The sequence below is a fragment of the Pteropus vampyrus genome, unplaced genomic scaffold, assembly GCF_000151845.1.
Source record: "Pteropus vampyrus isolate Shadow unplaced genomic scaffold, Pvam_2.0 Scaffold49, whole genome shotgun sequence".
NCBI lineage: Eukaryota > Metazoa > Chordata > Mammalia > Chiroptera > Pteropodidae > Pteropus > Pteropus vampyrus.
Window position 1 is genome coordinate 2,436,579 of NW_011888830.1, and position 16,561 is coordinate 2,453,139.

The following is a 16,561-nucleotide window of genomic DNA, read 5'->3' on the forward strand; positions in this document are numbered from 1 at the left end:
CGCCAAGCCGCCGCGAGGTTCCCGGCTCTCGGGCTTTCTCGGCCGGTAGCCGTAGACACCTCTTTCCGTCTGGTAGCCGCGCCGGAAGAGGAACGGAAGGGTGAGGCCGAGGCTCCGTCTTGCTGCTGCCACAGTGGCCGAGGCCATTTTCCGTCTGGTCTCCTGGCACGAGGGGCAGCAGCCGCCGGGAGCAAGAAGGGCCGCTGCTGGGACTCCAGGAACCCTGGGACGCGCCGCGGAGGCGGCGGGAAACCCGCCCCCAAGGCAACGCCCCCGCGCCTGATTGGCCGGGGGCCTGCCTCTTGGAGCCAATCCAGGGCAGCGATCCACCAGGCAAAGCCACGCCCCGCGACTCGCGTGGTCCTAGAAGCTGAGTGGCCCTGGATTTGGGCAGTGTGGCCTGCTGAGCAAAGCGTTACTAGCTTTCTGGTACAAAACTTCACATCTCTGTATATCCTGCAGTCTCCCGCCAGGAGTATTCACCTACCACCCCTCTGCTGGAAGCCGCAGAGCACAACCACACAGACACAATATAGGGTGTCACACAGAAAAGAATAATTAGCGACTGGGTGCATAGAAAGTGGCAGGGACTGAGAACAAGGGACGCAAGAAGAAAAGATCATATGAAGGAGCATGAAAACCAGTATCTCTCCTTAAGAAACATTTAGGGAGAAAGTACAAAATAGTGGAAGAGTAGCCATAAGAAAGGGACAGAATAGGAGTGAAAAGAAATTGGGCATTGAAGATTTCAGAAGTGTAAAGATATTTAACATTCTTAATTGGTCTACCTCGGACAGTTTTCCAAATTATTTTATTCCGACTCACCTTTACAACTCACCTATAACTTTGCTACTAAGGTCAGTCATCTGTCATTCCAGTCAGGAGTGCAGCTTACCCCACACTATATATGTGATGAACCCAAGATATCTTTCCACCTCATTCATTCATTCAACCACTATGCCCACAGAGCACTCGGCTAGATTACAAAGATTAATAAAATACAGTGTCTTCCCTTAACTGGTTCCCAATGCAGTTGCAGACTGAACTCAACATAGTGTGAGACATGCTTTACAGGTGCCTTGAAAGCACAGAAAAACCACATGTAGCACAAGGTGTGTCAGGGGGACCCCCAAGTGGAAGGGACACTAGAACAAAATCTTTGGGAATGAAGTTTGTCACAGTGATTAAGATCTTTTTCTTCACAATTTTAACAAAAGGCAGTCCAGAACATGCTTGAAAGATGCTATAAAATATTAAATCAAAAATATGGGAGAAAGGGATAATCCAATGGACTGAGGTCCATGCAGAAATGGGAAAGGATGGAATCGAAGCAGAGTATGCCAGAAAGGAGAAGAGACACGTTCTCAATTGATTCAGATAGAAAGAAGAAAAGATAGGTGCAAAAGCAGCCAGAGTTATAGATTCAGCGGTGGGATTCTGAGGGAGATTCTTCTATATGAAGTATGAGGCCAGATAATTTCCCCCAAAGAATTATTTGAGAAGGTGCTGAGGAGTGGGGAGGTGAGTCAGAGTGAGAAAGGTGGAGACAGTATGAAACTGTTGAGGAGAGCAGTAAAATGTAGAAGACTGTGTTGAAGTTTTGGGGCCACCCAGTTGAGGTTGGTGACCATGAACACAGATATTAATTTCTGCTCTTTTGTGATTTACTCTATTAGTGTTTAGTTAATTTGGTACAGAGGTCAGAAGGATGATGATTAGATTCATTCAGGGCTGGAGTTTTTCCAGGTAGATGTGATAGAAAGGACAAGAGGCAAAACGTTTAAGATATTAGAGAACAATTGAAATAATAAAACATGGACTCTATGCTGGAAGAAAAAACGACTAGCAAATATAAGAATGGACTAATGAAAAAAGGGGCAGAGGTTGGCAGTTCCAAAGCAGATGAAGAACAGGTAAACTGGGAGTGCTTGAGATTGACCTAGAAAAACAGAAGGTTGTAGTCAGAAAATGAGATGTGTGATGACTGTAGAGGTGATGCAAATTTTAATGACCAGGAAGTCGATTGGCTAAAGTGAAGGAGAATGTCATCAATGAGAAGGTCTAGGAACTGAGAAGTCAGGCTTTTTGATAAACTGCCAGAGGGACATCAATAACACCTTGGAATTGGCAGGACTTGAAGTAGAAGAAGACTCTTAGTCATGTGTTAAAGCCTTCAGTGAATGAAGAGGGGTGACTAGGAAGTTAGCAAATGATGCTGAGAAGGAGAAGAAGGTATGGCATATCCCTAACGTGTGGATTCAAATCAGCAGGGAAATTTGCAAAAATGGAAGCAGCGACTGGGAATAAAGATGATACAGATCTCATCTTTGGACGCTAAGTACATCCAAAATAGTTCTCAAATCTGTCCATTCTCCATCATTACTGCCTAGTTGGGGCCATCAACACCTCTCTCCAGGAGTTACACAGTAGCTTCCTAAATGGTCTTATTGCCTTGGATCTTTCCTTGACTAGACATACTTCTTGCACATTGAGTCAGAATTATTTCTTAAAATTAATATCTGATTCATATCACTTTTGCCTGAAACCTTTTCATTGTTCTCTGTTCTCCTTTGGATAAAGTCTAAAAGTCTTAACATAGCTTTAAAGTTCTTTAAAGATCACTGACTCTCAACTCATTTCTTAAAATTCCCATCTCCTCATTTCCCAGAAAGAAACTTCAGTGCTTTCCCACACTTCCAAAATCTTTTCCTTTGCAATCTCACTCTCATAATTTTAATGAATGACAATATAAGAATGACACTAAATACAAATCACCAGCATAGATTTCTCTTCTGAACTCAGGTTCCAATATGTGGAATATGTTCTACTAACATCTTCATTTCTTCGTGTAGCACTATGAATCTATAGTATACTAAACTCTAAATGTTAGAAGATCATGATTTTGGAAATTGGTGGCCCACAGGTCCCAACTAAACTGCTGATGTGCTTTGTTTGCTATCATAGTGTCTTAATTTTTAAAAATTGGATGTTAATATTAAAAATGTGGAAGGCTGCATCTTAAAGTCCAGATTTCTGTTTTTTCTTAAAAATCTAGTCAATCTAGACACACTGAACACACTTTCCCCCATGGCAGTAATCAGCTGGAGTTAAGTGGTGGCTGGTCTCTTTAGACGAGGCATGTGAGTGCCAGTTTTCAGTCTCCACGGCTTACCTTTATGCGGTCTGCCTAGCTGAACCCTACATTCACTTGTGTTTGCACCCCCTCATCTGCTGTGATTTTGCCTGCCTCTTCTTCCACCTTTATAGAATCACACTTCCTGTGGCCTCACTATACTCCAGCAACACTATTTTCAGTCCCTTGAATACCACACTTTTGCTACTTCAAGGTCTTCACACATGCCATTCCCTCTGCCAGGAGCTGGTCCACTTCACCCCACGCCCAACAGTCACATGCACCTGGATAATTCCTACTTTCCTTCTCAAACGGGCTTAGAGTTACTTTCTGAAAAAAATGTTCCTGACCCCCGTGGCTCATTTAGTTCTCCCTACTGTACACTCGCATAGCACTCCATACGTTTCCTTATTACATTAGTGCAAGTTGGTAAGTGCTGAGTGGGGTGGAGGTTAAAACTTTCAGAGGTAAAGTTAAGGTCCATTGAGATTAGGGTGTAAGACCAGGTCTTCTACATGGACAATGAAATGGCCTAGAATAAGGGCAGGCATTTCAAACAATTTTGTCATTATCAGTTTCTGCCTATCTCCCTCATTAGATTGTGAGCTCCCTGAGACCAGAAATAGTGCTTTATTCATTTTTGTATTTTAATTTCCAAAAGTGATTAATACACATTAAAAATTAGATGGATGATACTGTCCAGAGAATAAGACAGGCCAAAGACTGAGAGAAAATATTTGCAAAAAATATATCTGATCATATTGATGGATACAGGTCATTATACATTTGTCTAAACCCACGGAGTGTACAACTCAATGTAAACTACAGACTTTGGGTGACGATGACGTGTCAGTGCAGGTTCATCAACTGTAACAAATGTCTCACTCTGGTAGGGGATGCTGATAACGGCGGAGGCTGAGCCTGTGTCAGGATAGGGGGTGTATGCAAACTCTCTGTACCATTCCTTCAATTGTGCTGTGAACCTAAAACCGCTCTAAAAATATAAAGTCTGAAAAAAAAACCATATATGATACATGGCTGTTATCAAAAATACACAAAGAACTCTTAAAATTCAACAATTAGAAAACAAACAACCTGATTTTAAAAATGGACTGAAGACCTTAACAGATACCTCATCGAAGAAGATACACCCATGGCAAATAATCATATAAAAAGAGGATCTACATCACATGTAATTAGAGAAATGCAAATTAAAAGAACATTGAGATACCACTATAACTTATTAAAATGGTCAAAATGCAAAACATTGACACCACCAAACTCTGGTGAAAATGTGAAGCAAAAGGAACTCAGATTCATTGCAGGTGAGAATGAAGAATGAAGCATAAATGTTAAATCCATTTCTTGCTTCCAAGAAATGATTTTAGAATTAAATCCTTTGCACATAATAAACAATCAAGACACTCTTGTCGAGTGAACGTGTAGATGTTGGGAAGGCAAGAGGTGAGAGAAAAAAGGATCGGCTTCTCCCACATTAGCTTTGGGAGAACTATATCTTGAAATTGTGCCTTGTACTTCCTTGGGCCCCCGCTGGTGACAAAACTATGAAGAGAACTCCATCTGACCACCAGCTTCAAGCCTGTTCTACAATCTCACAGTCTGGTGTTCTTAGCTTCTAAAGAAAAACAAAAGATGGACACAAATGAATTAAAATAAGAACATTCGATTTTTAAAAAACTTGCATAGCGGACCATGGAGAAAGAAGATTTATAATCATTAATGAGTTATAGATGTTGCTTTAAAACTATAGTCTATATAATTTAGTTTAACAGTTTTATTTCAGGAAAATTTAAATATTTTTTTATTATGTTATTTGTATTTAGAATATAGATATATAGTTATATAGAAAGAGTTCTATAAATAGTTCTACACAGATATCTGGAATTAAAATGTAATGCTGTAGTAGCTGAATGAGTGTTGTGCTGGGAATCAGGCTAACAGGTTTTAATTTCATCTTTTCCATTGACTGGCTATGTGACCGTGGGACTATGTAACCCTGGGAGGACACAAGCTCTCTATTTCCTCATAGCCTACATTGTCTTTAAGGTTCCTTTATGTTCTAAATGTTTTTTATTCTAAACCTTAATATAAAAAGTAAAAGGATATGTACTGGTCTGGTAGATGAGAAGTTCAGAATGTGGGCTTTACTTATTCATTCAATGGAACGCTATACAGAAATGAAAAATAAATGAACTAGATCTACACATACAACATAAAATTGATCCCAGGAATATAAAGTTAAGACAGAAAATATTATAAGAAAGACATTCACACAAATTTTTAAAATATACCAAATGGGTCTACATATTTTTATGGATATGTACACATGTAGTAAAAGTAAAAATATATAGATAGGTAAGATGAATATCAATTTCAGTAATTTGGTTATATGGGGCATGGAGAGGAATGAGATGGGCAGGAGCTTTTATAATTTCTATGTTTTAGTTTTCTAGAAATTTTTGAAACAAATACTTCAAAATGTTATTATTTGTTAAATTGCGGGTGGTAGGAACATAGGTATTTATGATTCTCTATACTTTCCAGCATTGTTAAATATTTTAAATTTTAAACATTGAAAGAATATATATTTTAAGAACAACAACCAGAAATTAGGGGGAAAAAATGTTATCTTCTCAATGAGGTCTACCCTGATACACTTCTTAAAACTGCAACTAATCTTATCACCCTTTATACTGCTGCTCCCCTCGCTCTGTTCTTTTAATTTTTACAATCACGCTTATCATTTCCTAACATACCACAAATTTATCATTTTTTGTCTTTCTCCTGACTAAAATGTAAGCTCCATGAGGGCAAACATCTCTGTAGGTATTGCTCACTGATGTATCTTAGGTGCTTAGAATAATGCCTGGCACAAAAGAGGTACCCTAGAAACACTTTTTCAGTGAAGGTGCAGTATTAGAGCCTGACTGCCTGTGTTCAAATCTTGGTGCTACCACTTACTAGCCATGGGCAAGTTACTTAACCTCTCTCTAAGCTTCAGTTTCCTTATCTATAAAATGAGAATTGTAATAGTACCTAACTGATATGGTTGGAGTAACAATATGCAAAACCACTTTAGAATAGTGCCTGATATATTTTAAGTACTTAATACATATTAGTTATCATTATTGTTATGTTATTATTGTCATTATTCATGGTTGTGGCTCTCGGCATGATTCCTGCGATTTAATGACCTTGAACCTGCAGGCCTGATGAGTAAGTCTGTGTGTCAGGGTACAAGGCAATTAACAATGACGGAGTATGAGAACAGGAATATCCTAGGAACCAACCAAAAGGGTTCAAGGCATGCCACCCCAAAATATGCCACTGGCATAGGGTCATTTTGAACTGAAAGCAAATGAAAAGAAACAGACATAAGAAAAGCTCTCTGCCCTCCACATCCACCAGGACAACTGTAGACTCATCAGTCCAGAGAAGGCACCAGAGGAATCTTACTAACAAACATCCACATAAAATAACCTTTTTCCATTAGTTCCCAGTGTATTTACTTTCTCACAGTTTGCCACGCCTAAAAACCTAAACCATTTTCCTTTGTCTTGTCATTTCTGTACAAATTCATTGTTCTTTTATGATGCTACATAAGCCCAAGGTCTAACCACTCCTTTGAGTTATTTACTACTATTTCTCTTGCGTGTATGCATGATACATGTGTTAATACACTTCGTTTGTTTTTTTCTTGTTAATGTCTTTTGTTAGTCTAATTCGCAGGGCCCCATCCAGAGAGTTTAGGAGGGTAGGGGGAAAAAGTTTTTCCTCCCCTATACAGTTTATTGTCTCATCAATAGAGTGAGTGTTCAGATATGAAAATGGTTGGTTCACCAGGCTAGAAAGAGGCCTATTTCATATTTGACAAAAAGTATTTTCTTGGGTTCTTTGCCTTGTTTTTTAAAGCACTGAGCATGCTAAAAGTTACACTTTTGAAGACAGACTAATTTCTTCCACCAGCAACTTTTCATTAAAAGGAATTCTCGCGTTATCATAATAATGCGGCACATACATGCATTACTCCATTTCATATATAATGCAAATTTATCTATTACCAAAGTTGACTAATTTCATTTTCTTTCCTCACCCTCGCCCACTTTTATTAAGAAAGGTATAAATGAGCAACCATTCAGAACCAGGAGGGTGAGGGAAGAAAAGGTGAAATTTATTTAAATGATCTCTTCAGCTGAAAAACAGCATCCTTTCCTCTATTGTTCTTAATCACATTTCTTCTCTGATTAATAGAAATTCCTTTAAAAAAAAAAAAAGACTGCTTCTTAATTTCTTTTCTTTCCTCTGGCTAATACTCAGGGTTTTCTCTTTGTTCTCATAATTTTCACCCCCACTCCCACCACCCACATTGCAAAACATATCATACTTATAAAAATGTATTTATATAAGTATACATATATAACATGTAATATTGAAATAATAACTATCATATTAGTTGTCTGTTGGAAGAAATTACCACACAATGTAGTGGCTTGAAACAACAAATGTATTATTATCTCACAGATTTTGTAGGTCAGTAAACCAGACACAGCTTACCACTAGCTCTGAAGTAGGGCTGTTGATTGAGATTATGGTCATCTGACTGCTCAACTTGGGAGAATTAACTTTCTCTCTGTTCACCCAGCTGGCAGGATTGAGTTCCTCATTGGCTGTTGGCCAGAGCCTCCCTCAGTTCTGTGTGGGCCTCTCGGAAGAGTACCTTAAGACATGGCAGCTGGCTGCCCTAAGTGAGAGAGATCCAAATGAATCCACCACATTTTGTGAACTAATATTGATACTAACCCCCCATTACCCCTGCTGCATATATTCACTAGAAGTGAGTTACTCAATTCAGACTTCACTTGAGGATTACACAAAGATGTGAATACCAGGAGGCAGGGATCCTTAAAGGCCACCTACCATACCCAGGTGACCATTTTTAGAAATGTTTCAGTGAAGGCAGAACAGCAGTCATCCTTTTGACCTATTAATCATGCACTCCGCCATGTAACCCTTCCTCTGGCTGCTATGACACTTTGCTCCTAAAATGATAGCTAGTGCTATTAGCTTATTATTAAACTGATATTGAATGTTAGGCATAAAAAACTTAGTACAACGTAGCATCCCTCTTTAGATAAGTCTTTCACTAAATAGAAAGGGAGTATAACACAGTGGAATGCTATTTCTAATTTCCATGGAGAAAATTGAGGAAAGTATAATGTATATATTATGTCTGCAGTGCAGAACCTTCCAGAAGAAAAATAAACTAGAAATGACACCATTCCTTCACCTTACTCCTAACAACTGATACAAGTGAAGTGATGCCAGAAGACTCTCTGGGTAATGTCATTTTTCCCAGATATAATTTTCAGTGGGATATTATCATCCTGGGTTATGACGTCAACTATTTTTCACTTCGATTCTTAAACACTTTGAAGCAATAAGGTTTATTGTCAAAATTAAAATAATAAAGTTGAGAATCATAAAGTGTAATCTACTCATTTTTTAAATGATGCATCGGAGTCACAGGCAGATTACAAATGACTTGCCTTTGCTTACTGCATTACGTGTGTAGTAGGCAGGACAGCAAGTCTTTAATGCCCAGCCCAGTCCTTTCCTTTGTGCTATCGTGGGCAGAGGTCTTTATTACATATATTGGTCCATCTTGTTAGAACAAGATTATAAAATTAGGTCTTTCCTTATTCTACATTCTAATTGTGTAAAAGGGGATATCTGTAATATCATGTGTGTGGTATTTGGTTATAGAAGGTAGGGAAACATTTTAGAATGGGAAGAAATATTATATAAGCGTGAACTTTGGAATCAGGCAGTCCTGAGTGAAGGAGATTCTATTTAGCAGCCGTGTCATCCTGGGCACATTATTTAACTATTTTAAGCCTTAGTTTCTCCCTCTATTAAAAAAAAAGGAAAACGGGTTACCTACCGAATAATTGGGTGGATTAATGCCTGACACACACTAATAAACACGTGTCTATTTCTTTCCATTCATCCATTCAACCACTGTATTTAAAACTTGAATTATCTTTAATAGAAATCACAAAACGGGGTATGGAATCCTGTATTTGGACTGTTAAGAGTTGGTATACTGCTTGATAAATAAAACTGCATTCTGATTGTTTGTTTCCTCCGAAATAGTTCTTTTCACTCTAGTTTAATCCTATACATGCCTGCATCAGCACACAGGTTTTCTCCCTCTTCCTAGAAAGCATGTGTAGGAGAGGAAAAACTTTTCCTCTACCCTCTTAGGTTCTTTCAGTGGGATTGTGAGAGTGAAACTAACGAAAGACAGATTAACAAGAGAAAAGGTGTACAATTTTTATTAATATTTATGTGCAGAGGAGTTCACAGAAAAGTGAACAAAGAGGCAGTTAGGCTTGGGGCTTACATACCATTTCAATAAAGGGGGCTTGGGTTTTAAGGAATGACAAATTGTGGGAAAGCGACTAGGATATATATGGGGGAACCAATGGAAGATAAGGGTTATTTTAGTAAGATCTGTTTATGCAAACCCATCTGGGTGTTGACACTCCATCTTCAGTGACAAGTCTCTCCTCTTCTTTATACGAAGAAGAAGGGGTGTGGGATGGACACCCTCACAAAGGGAAGTTCATGCCCAGCTTTTAGGCAGATAAAGGGGAGTTCTGGAGAATGCTTCCTGCATCTTGTTGATTCTCAGTTCTATTAGGTCAAAGTAATCTTTACTATGAAGTGGCGTATTTTGGGGTGGCATATCCTGATCCCCCTTAGCATCATTTATAGAATAAAAATAGAAAAAGAAGTAGATGAGGTTAAAAACCAATATTAAGTTCAGTTTTGGATTCTTCAGGTTTGAGGTTAAAAACCAATATTAAGTTCAGTTTTGGATTCTTTAGGTTTGAAGTGTATGTGGATTAATCATTACAGATGTCCCACAGCAAAGACTTAACAATATAGGTCAGAAATTAAAAAATTAAGACCAGTCAGATGACATAAGATTAGCTTCCTTACCACTTATTCATCATTAGTTACCCCCAAAGAATACTGAGGTTATTCTGCTGGACAAATCGAAGTGAAACCAGAATTAGAGATATTTACAAACCTTCATCATCATTGGTTACAATCGCTGAGAACACTCTTCATTTTTTCTCTTTTCAGTCTTATTATCATTGACAAATAAGATATTTAATCGACAAATACATTGCAAGCAGTGATTTGACTTTCTCTTTTTAACCTTCATTTTAAAGTTCGTTGTCTTAGCACAATTTGTAATGCTGGAGTAAAAGGTTTCAGATGGACTGGTTTCATACCAGTGTTAAGGCAGAGAAAGCGCTGTTGAAGCACCATTTATTCAAACTGCAAAACCATTTAGATTGCTTATTGTTTCCAAAATGATTTAGTAAAAGCTAACACAGAACATATACTCTGAACTGTGCTAAGTGCTTTTATTTGAATCACTTCCTTTATTTTTCACAAAACCCTATGAAAAACTACTACATTATTATCACCATTTTAAAGAAAGAGCTGTGACCTAAACTGGTTAAAGAATTAGCCCAAGTTCTAGTTGGTAAATGTCGGAACTAGTCTGACTTTAGAGATGCATGTTCCTCCGTTTCCATTGTGGCTTCTAAATCGGTTCTCTTCCATCCTCTTTTAAAAGCCTTGGGTCTTCTGGACTCGTTCCCTCTTGTCTGTACCCCTAGCTACTGCAGCTCTTCAGAACCACTTTCTGATGTCCTCATCTGTCTTCTTTAATTCAGAAGTTTTTGGCTCTTTTTATCACTGGTCAGTTTTCTTTTCATCCTCTACCCCATCAATCCGTTCACCCCTACACCCACATACATATCTCATGTACCTTAACTTTCCTACGTGCCCAGTTTAGAGTCCATGATCCTTCATTATAATCATTCTCTTGCAAACACCTCCAACTCCTTTACTCTTATCTTTCTCCGGCAATACTTTCATGAGGAAAAAAAAAATGCCACAACTTTGATTAAACTTAACTGCCCATCTCTTCTGGAGAAACTGGCATGAGTAGGCCAGATGGTTTTACTTACAATTTATGACCACAAACCTCAAGTGGCTTCCAGCATGACCTGTCAATCCTCACTATGCATCTCCATTGTTTTCACTCTTCAAGGTGTTTTCTTTCATATTTCTCCATCTTTCCAAACCTCTCACACTCTCCTTCATCTCTTAGTTTCTGACCTTGTCTCCAATTTTATTGAGAAAATAGGACTGATCAAGGAGGAAATCCTTTAGAGTTTCTCCATTCCATCTCTCCAAGCCTGTCTATACATGCATCCATCTTTGTATTTTCTCTTACTATTATGTAGAAATGCCCCTGCTTCTCTCAAAGGCACTCTTTCCACTTGCATTTTAGATTTCATTCCTTCTCAATCTCATAAGGATTTTGGTCCTATATTATCCTTTCTCTCTCCTATATCTTTAATATCTCCCTCTTCTTTTGGATTATTAGTATTCTCTATATCTCTAGTTAAAAGATACAAAAGATACAAAAATAAACAAAATCTCCCCTGACTTCACAATATCCTTGACTTATATTTTTCTGCTGCTCTTCACAATAAAATTTCTCAAATACCAATCTGTCCCCCCTACCTCACTAAATTACCCCCTACAGTCAATATTGATCCATATGGTGTCAAAGCAATAAGCATTTCTGTCCTCATGTTATTTGTTCTCAGTAACATTGGAGACAGTTAACCACTTTTTCTTTCCTGAAGCAGCTCTTTTCTTGGCTTCCATGACTACACTCCCCAGGTTCTGTCTTTCCTAACTCAGTCTTTTTAGAGAACTATCCTCAATATTTGGAGGTTTCCCAGGCCTTTGTCCTGGGACTTCTTCTCTTATTACATTTTCTTTGATCCCATTCTTTCTTATGGCTTTAAATACTAGCCACGTTAATGACGCTCAAATTGTCATCTCTAGGCCACAACTCTTAAGTCTCAACTGCCTATTTGATATCTATAGTTGGATAATTGGGATCTTCTAGTTCTTTAGGTGCTCAAATTTTGCATCATTAAAAAGGTCACTCTACAGTAGCCACACTCTTCTCTCTCTCCATTATATTTCCCTGTTCATTTCCTTTGTAGCATTTATTCTAACCTTTTAACTTTTTTATTTGCTTACTTACTATCTACCTGCTGCATTAGATTATAAAATTTTCATTTACCAACTTTTAGTATCTGTTATGCACTGTTCTAACCACTCTATAAGTTTTATAATCTAATTTGTTTTTGACAAACCATATTTATTAAATGCTAAAAAAAAAAAAAAAGTAACTTTACATTGCTTCACTCCTATTTTGGTGAAATTAATAGAAGCCAGTGTTAGTAAATTGATTTTCAATCTTATAGTTCCATGAGAAATTTCAAGATGGCGGGGTAATTAGTACTATTATGTTTCACATGCTTAACATTTACATTTGTTTAAATGCACTTAACCCTTAGATCTCTTACTGAATGGATACATCTGAGCACATTCAATTTAGAAACTGTTAAGTAGAGAGACAGAGATAAAATTGTTGAAAAATTTTCACCAGAGATATACCATGAACAGGTAGCTGCCTGAGAAAAACAGGTAGCTTTTCCTAGCTTAAAGTAGTTAAACTGGATACTGGCTCCTAAAAGACAGCTGGTATTATTCAAGTTACAACATACCACAAGCAGCGCACCTTGTAGTCCAATTCAAATAAGGTCTGTTTTTTAATTCAGGGTTTATCCTGCCCTGTAATTATAATCTTTTACCCTTGCTTTTGCTTTCTTTTGTGAAACATTATAACTAGGTTTTAAGTTGAAAATAGCATCATGTATTTTTGCATATTGCAGTTTTTTCTGTTTTTTCCACATGGTATAGTCTTGTTAACTGAACCAGGCAAAAAGAAGAATGGACATTTTTGAGAATTTTCTGAAATAATGACATATCTAAATAAACGCTTAAATGCTTAATATAATGCAGTTTCAGAATATAATGGTTTGAATTATCATCAAAATACAAAAATGATGGCTTCTTCAGAGCAGTGTTTCTTCCAGATACAGCTCACGATGATATCTTCACATCAGAAGGTTTCTGGTGGCTAGCCTGACATCTTTCTTTGGAAAAAAAATTATTGGCAGCATTCTCAGTCAATGTGAAAGTGTACATAAAGGCAGTGGAACATAGCAGAAAGAACTTTGGTTTCTGGAGTTAAACTTGAGTGTAATATTAGATGATATACTTACCAGTTTTATGGTCTTGAGTAAATTACTTAGTCTTTCTGTGACTCAGTTCCTATAAAATGGGGATCATAATACAAGATTATTAAGATAACAAATGTAAAATAGCAAATGCTCAAAAAAATACCCTTCTCTTTTTTGATCCTTGTACTTATTCCTTTTACCACCTGATAAAAGGCAAAGATTTATCAATAGCATAGGTAAATCTTAAAAATATTCAGACAAAAATGAAAAAAAGAAAACTGAAATGTGGGTGGTGTTTGGGGACAGTTCTCTCATAATTTTCAATGGTACAGAGTAGCAGCATTTGTTTTTCTCTTTTACTACCCTTTAAATGATTTACCCATCGGTAGTGTTTTAGAAAAAAAAAAAAAAACCTTAAATACAGGAAGCATCAACACTCAGATGAGGAGGGCAATTTGCGTGCTAAGAATAAATGGGAAGTAAAACATTAAGTTGAGGCAAATGTGCAAAGCTGAATAAAAGGGAAACGACACCTGCCTCAAGTATCTCAGGTTGGGAGCAGCTCATTTTGTGGGCTTGGATATCAGGTAGGGCGCCACTTGTCAAGCAAGAATCAAGACCAGTTTTGCACCTTTGTTCCGCTGGCCCTGGACCAGCCAGAGCCAAAGTACAAACACCTAGTTAAACCATGCTGGCAGACACTCGCACTGCTTCGATAAAAGTAGGGGGCCAGTGCACAAATTTAGCATTTTAAGAGGTAGTAAGTCGTGTGGATAGGCTGGCTGATGCTTATTTTTAAAAAGCTGACTTGGGTTCGCATCTGAAATTAATGACAAGACTAGACAATTTTTCTTTTTAAAAAACGAGTGATTTCAATTAACTCAGGTAAATCATTCCACTGTAATTTTTAAAATATACTTGCTAGAACCGGATACTTCCTAAAATCCCTATGCGAAAAGGCTTGACTCTTCTTCACTCTGAAACGTTTTGATGTGGAACACCTAAAAGTCCTCCTGAACATTTCCCCAAGGGACTTTCGTAATCTTTCTCGAACATTCTTAAATCTAGACCCATTCCTAACCAACTCTTACCTTCCTCATCAGCCATAACCTTTAGCTTCTCCAGTTTCCAATTTCCTAAAACTTCAACCTTACCTCTCCAATTAGTCCAATCAAACTTTCCCTTCTTAGACTTCTTCCTCCCGTTCGCTCCAAGAAACGCCCATGAGAATCACGTGACCAAACTTGTCCTTAATGGCGCTCCGTAATTCTCTTACAGTTCTACCGCAACTTCCTCGCCTCCTACAAGCTCCGCCCCGCCCATTCTCGCTTTCCCCTTCCCCCCACCCCCACCCCACCCCACCCCCGTAGTACCTGCGCCTGCGCGTCGCCAATTCAGGCGCTTTCCCTTTCCTGGCGACCAATCCACTTCCTGCCTCCGGCCCTCGGAACACTCCTCCCCTCAGCTGGGGCCCTGGCTCGAGGTGCTGGTTGTGGCTGCCCTATTAATTGCCTGACTGAAAAATTCACTTCTGTCACTGAGGGGACAATTTGAACAAGCCGCTGAGTGTGCGGCACCGACCTGAGCCTTTGCTCGCGATTAACCACGCTGGAGCTGAGCTAAGGGTACCGCTATGCCCGGAGATGGGCGACCCGGACTGGTTTCGATTTGGCAATCGCGCGGGCACCTTCTTCCTTTCCCCTTCCCTCCGCCCCGCCCCCACTTCGCAGCCTGGCCGCGCTGGTGAGTGGCGGGCGGGAGGGCCGGAGGGCGGAGGGAGGAGGGGGAGCTGAGGGAAGGCGGGCCCTCGGCTGCTAGATAGGTAGGGGGAGGGGAGGGGAGAGCCCGAGCGCTGGAGTTGGTGCTGGGAAACCCGGGGCTAATGTTGACAACAGGCTCGAGGTGAGTCCCGGGGAACCTCCTTTCCCTCCGCTCCAACGACCGGGAGGAAGCGGGTCTGAGGGGCACCGGCCTGGACTCCTACTCCCTGGGGGACTCAAGAGACGACTCCTCACCTCAGCGCTCTGGGGGCGGCAAGCAGTAGACGGACCGCGGGTCCAGCGTCGTCCTCCTCAGACCCCTTTCTCGGAGGCTCCCACCAACGCGGGAGCCTCCGGCCTGGGGCAGGCATGAGGGATTGTAGAGGGGGTTCCTGCCTCACATACCCGGGCTGGGCCTCGGGGCTGGAGACGGCAAGCCTGCTGTGGCGGGGTGAAGGTGTTTGGGGGTGTGGAGTAGAGTGAGGGGAGGTGGGGAAAAGCTTTTCGGGAGCCGGGAGGGAAGCGAGGGCGAGGAAATGGGGAGGGTGCGTATGTGGGAGGATGTGGAGTACGGAGACCAGCCGGAGAGGCTCGGTCTTAGGTGGTGAGCGAGTGTGGGGTGAGAAGTTTGGGGTTGGAGCAAGGATGGTTGGCGAAGGTGACCGTGGATACTCGTAGAAGGGGAATTGTGGCGGGGAAGCGTGTTAGTTATAGGAATGTGGAGCGAGAGCAGGGGTTTGTGGGAGGTGAGTGTGTAGGGGAAGGGGTTTGAGTGTAGTTGGGAATGGTGGGCATAGGTTTTTGGCTTACTTCTTTTTAGTCTCATAGGCTGGGGATTTTTCACTTTACCTTCATCCCAAGGCTCCTGGTAACTCTCTTGTTAGTGCTGTTGAACTAAGGAGATGATCACAGGATATTTGGTCTCCAGGTTGGTCAAGCAGAGCCAGCTAACAGGCTTGGGGGTACACACTGGACCGGACCGTCAGCTCTTCTTCTGTTTTAGGACTTGTAGGTGGTGATGCATCAGACCCAAGTAAAACAACTGTTTCCCTTCTTATTGAACATGGTTTTTATGTGTTTATAAAAATTGTACAACTTATCAAGAAACCAGTTTTGAACTCTGGTGAAATTCGTAAAAACTTTGAATGAGTCCTTTATAATAACTTTGGACGATCTTTAAAGTCGAAGACTGGGAAGTAATGCCCGTATGTGGTTCTGCCCTTTGAACAAATTGAATAACAGAATTGAAAGGTAAACAGCATTCTTTTACACTGGAGTATTTTCAGTGCAGTCTGATTGTGATTTCATACAGAGTCCATATGGTACTTTGCAAAGCAATATCTTTAAAAGGGAAACACCCCTTTTTCTGTACTCTGTCCCCCAGGACACTCCATTGGTATCTGTTTTACTAGTAAAGTAGTTTTACTTTCTTGTGGAAGTTCGGAATATATTTA

The 16,561-nt window shown here is 39.8% G+C and overlaps 2 protein-coding genes across 11 annotated transcripts in view; one reads left to right on the forward strand and one right to left on the reverse strand.

Moving 5' to 3' along the window:
- Window positions 1-15,994, reverse strand: part of DHTKD1 (dehydrogenase E1 and transketolase domain containing 1) — a 51,620-nt gene extending 35,626 nt beyond the window's left edge. For 2 of the 10 annotated variants that reach the window (XM_023530338.1, XM_023530347.1), the window contains exons 1-3: window positions 14,439-14,662; window positions 13,390-13,438; window positions 7,709-7,895 (exon numbers count right to left, since the gene is read on the reverse strand). The gene's annotated coding sequence lies outside the window, so the exon portion shown is untranslated. Of the gene's footprint in view, window positions 1-7,708; window positions 7,896-13,389; window positions 13,439-14,438; window positions 14,663-15,362 lie in introns of those variants that run through there. The other 8 variants (XM_023530345.1, XM_023530340.1, XM_023530341.1 and 5 more) reach the window with 8 other exon arrangements.
- UPF2 (UPF2, regulator of nonsense mediated mRNA decay) overlaps window positions 15,167-16,561 on the forward strand; it is a 99,353-nt gene continuing 97,958 nt past the window's right edge. Inside the window, exon 1 of the mRNA XM_023530348.1 lies at window positions 15,167-15,249. The gene's annotated coding sequence lies outside the window, so the exon portion shown is untranslated. The remainder of the gene's footprint in view (window positions 15,250-16,561) is intronic.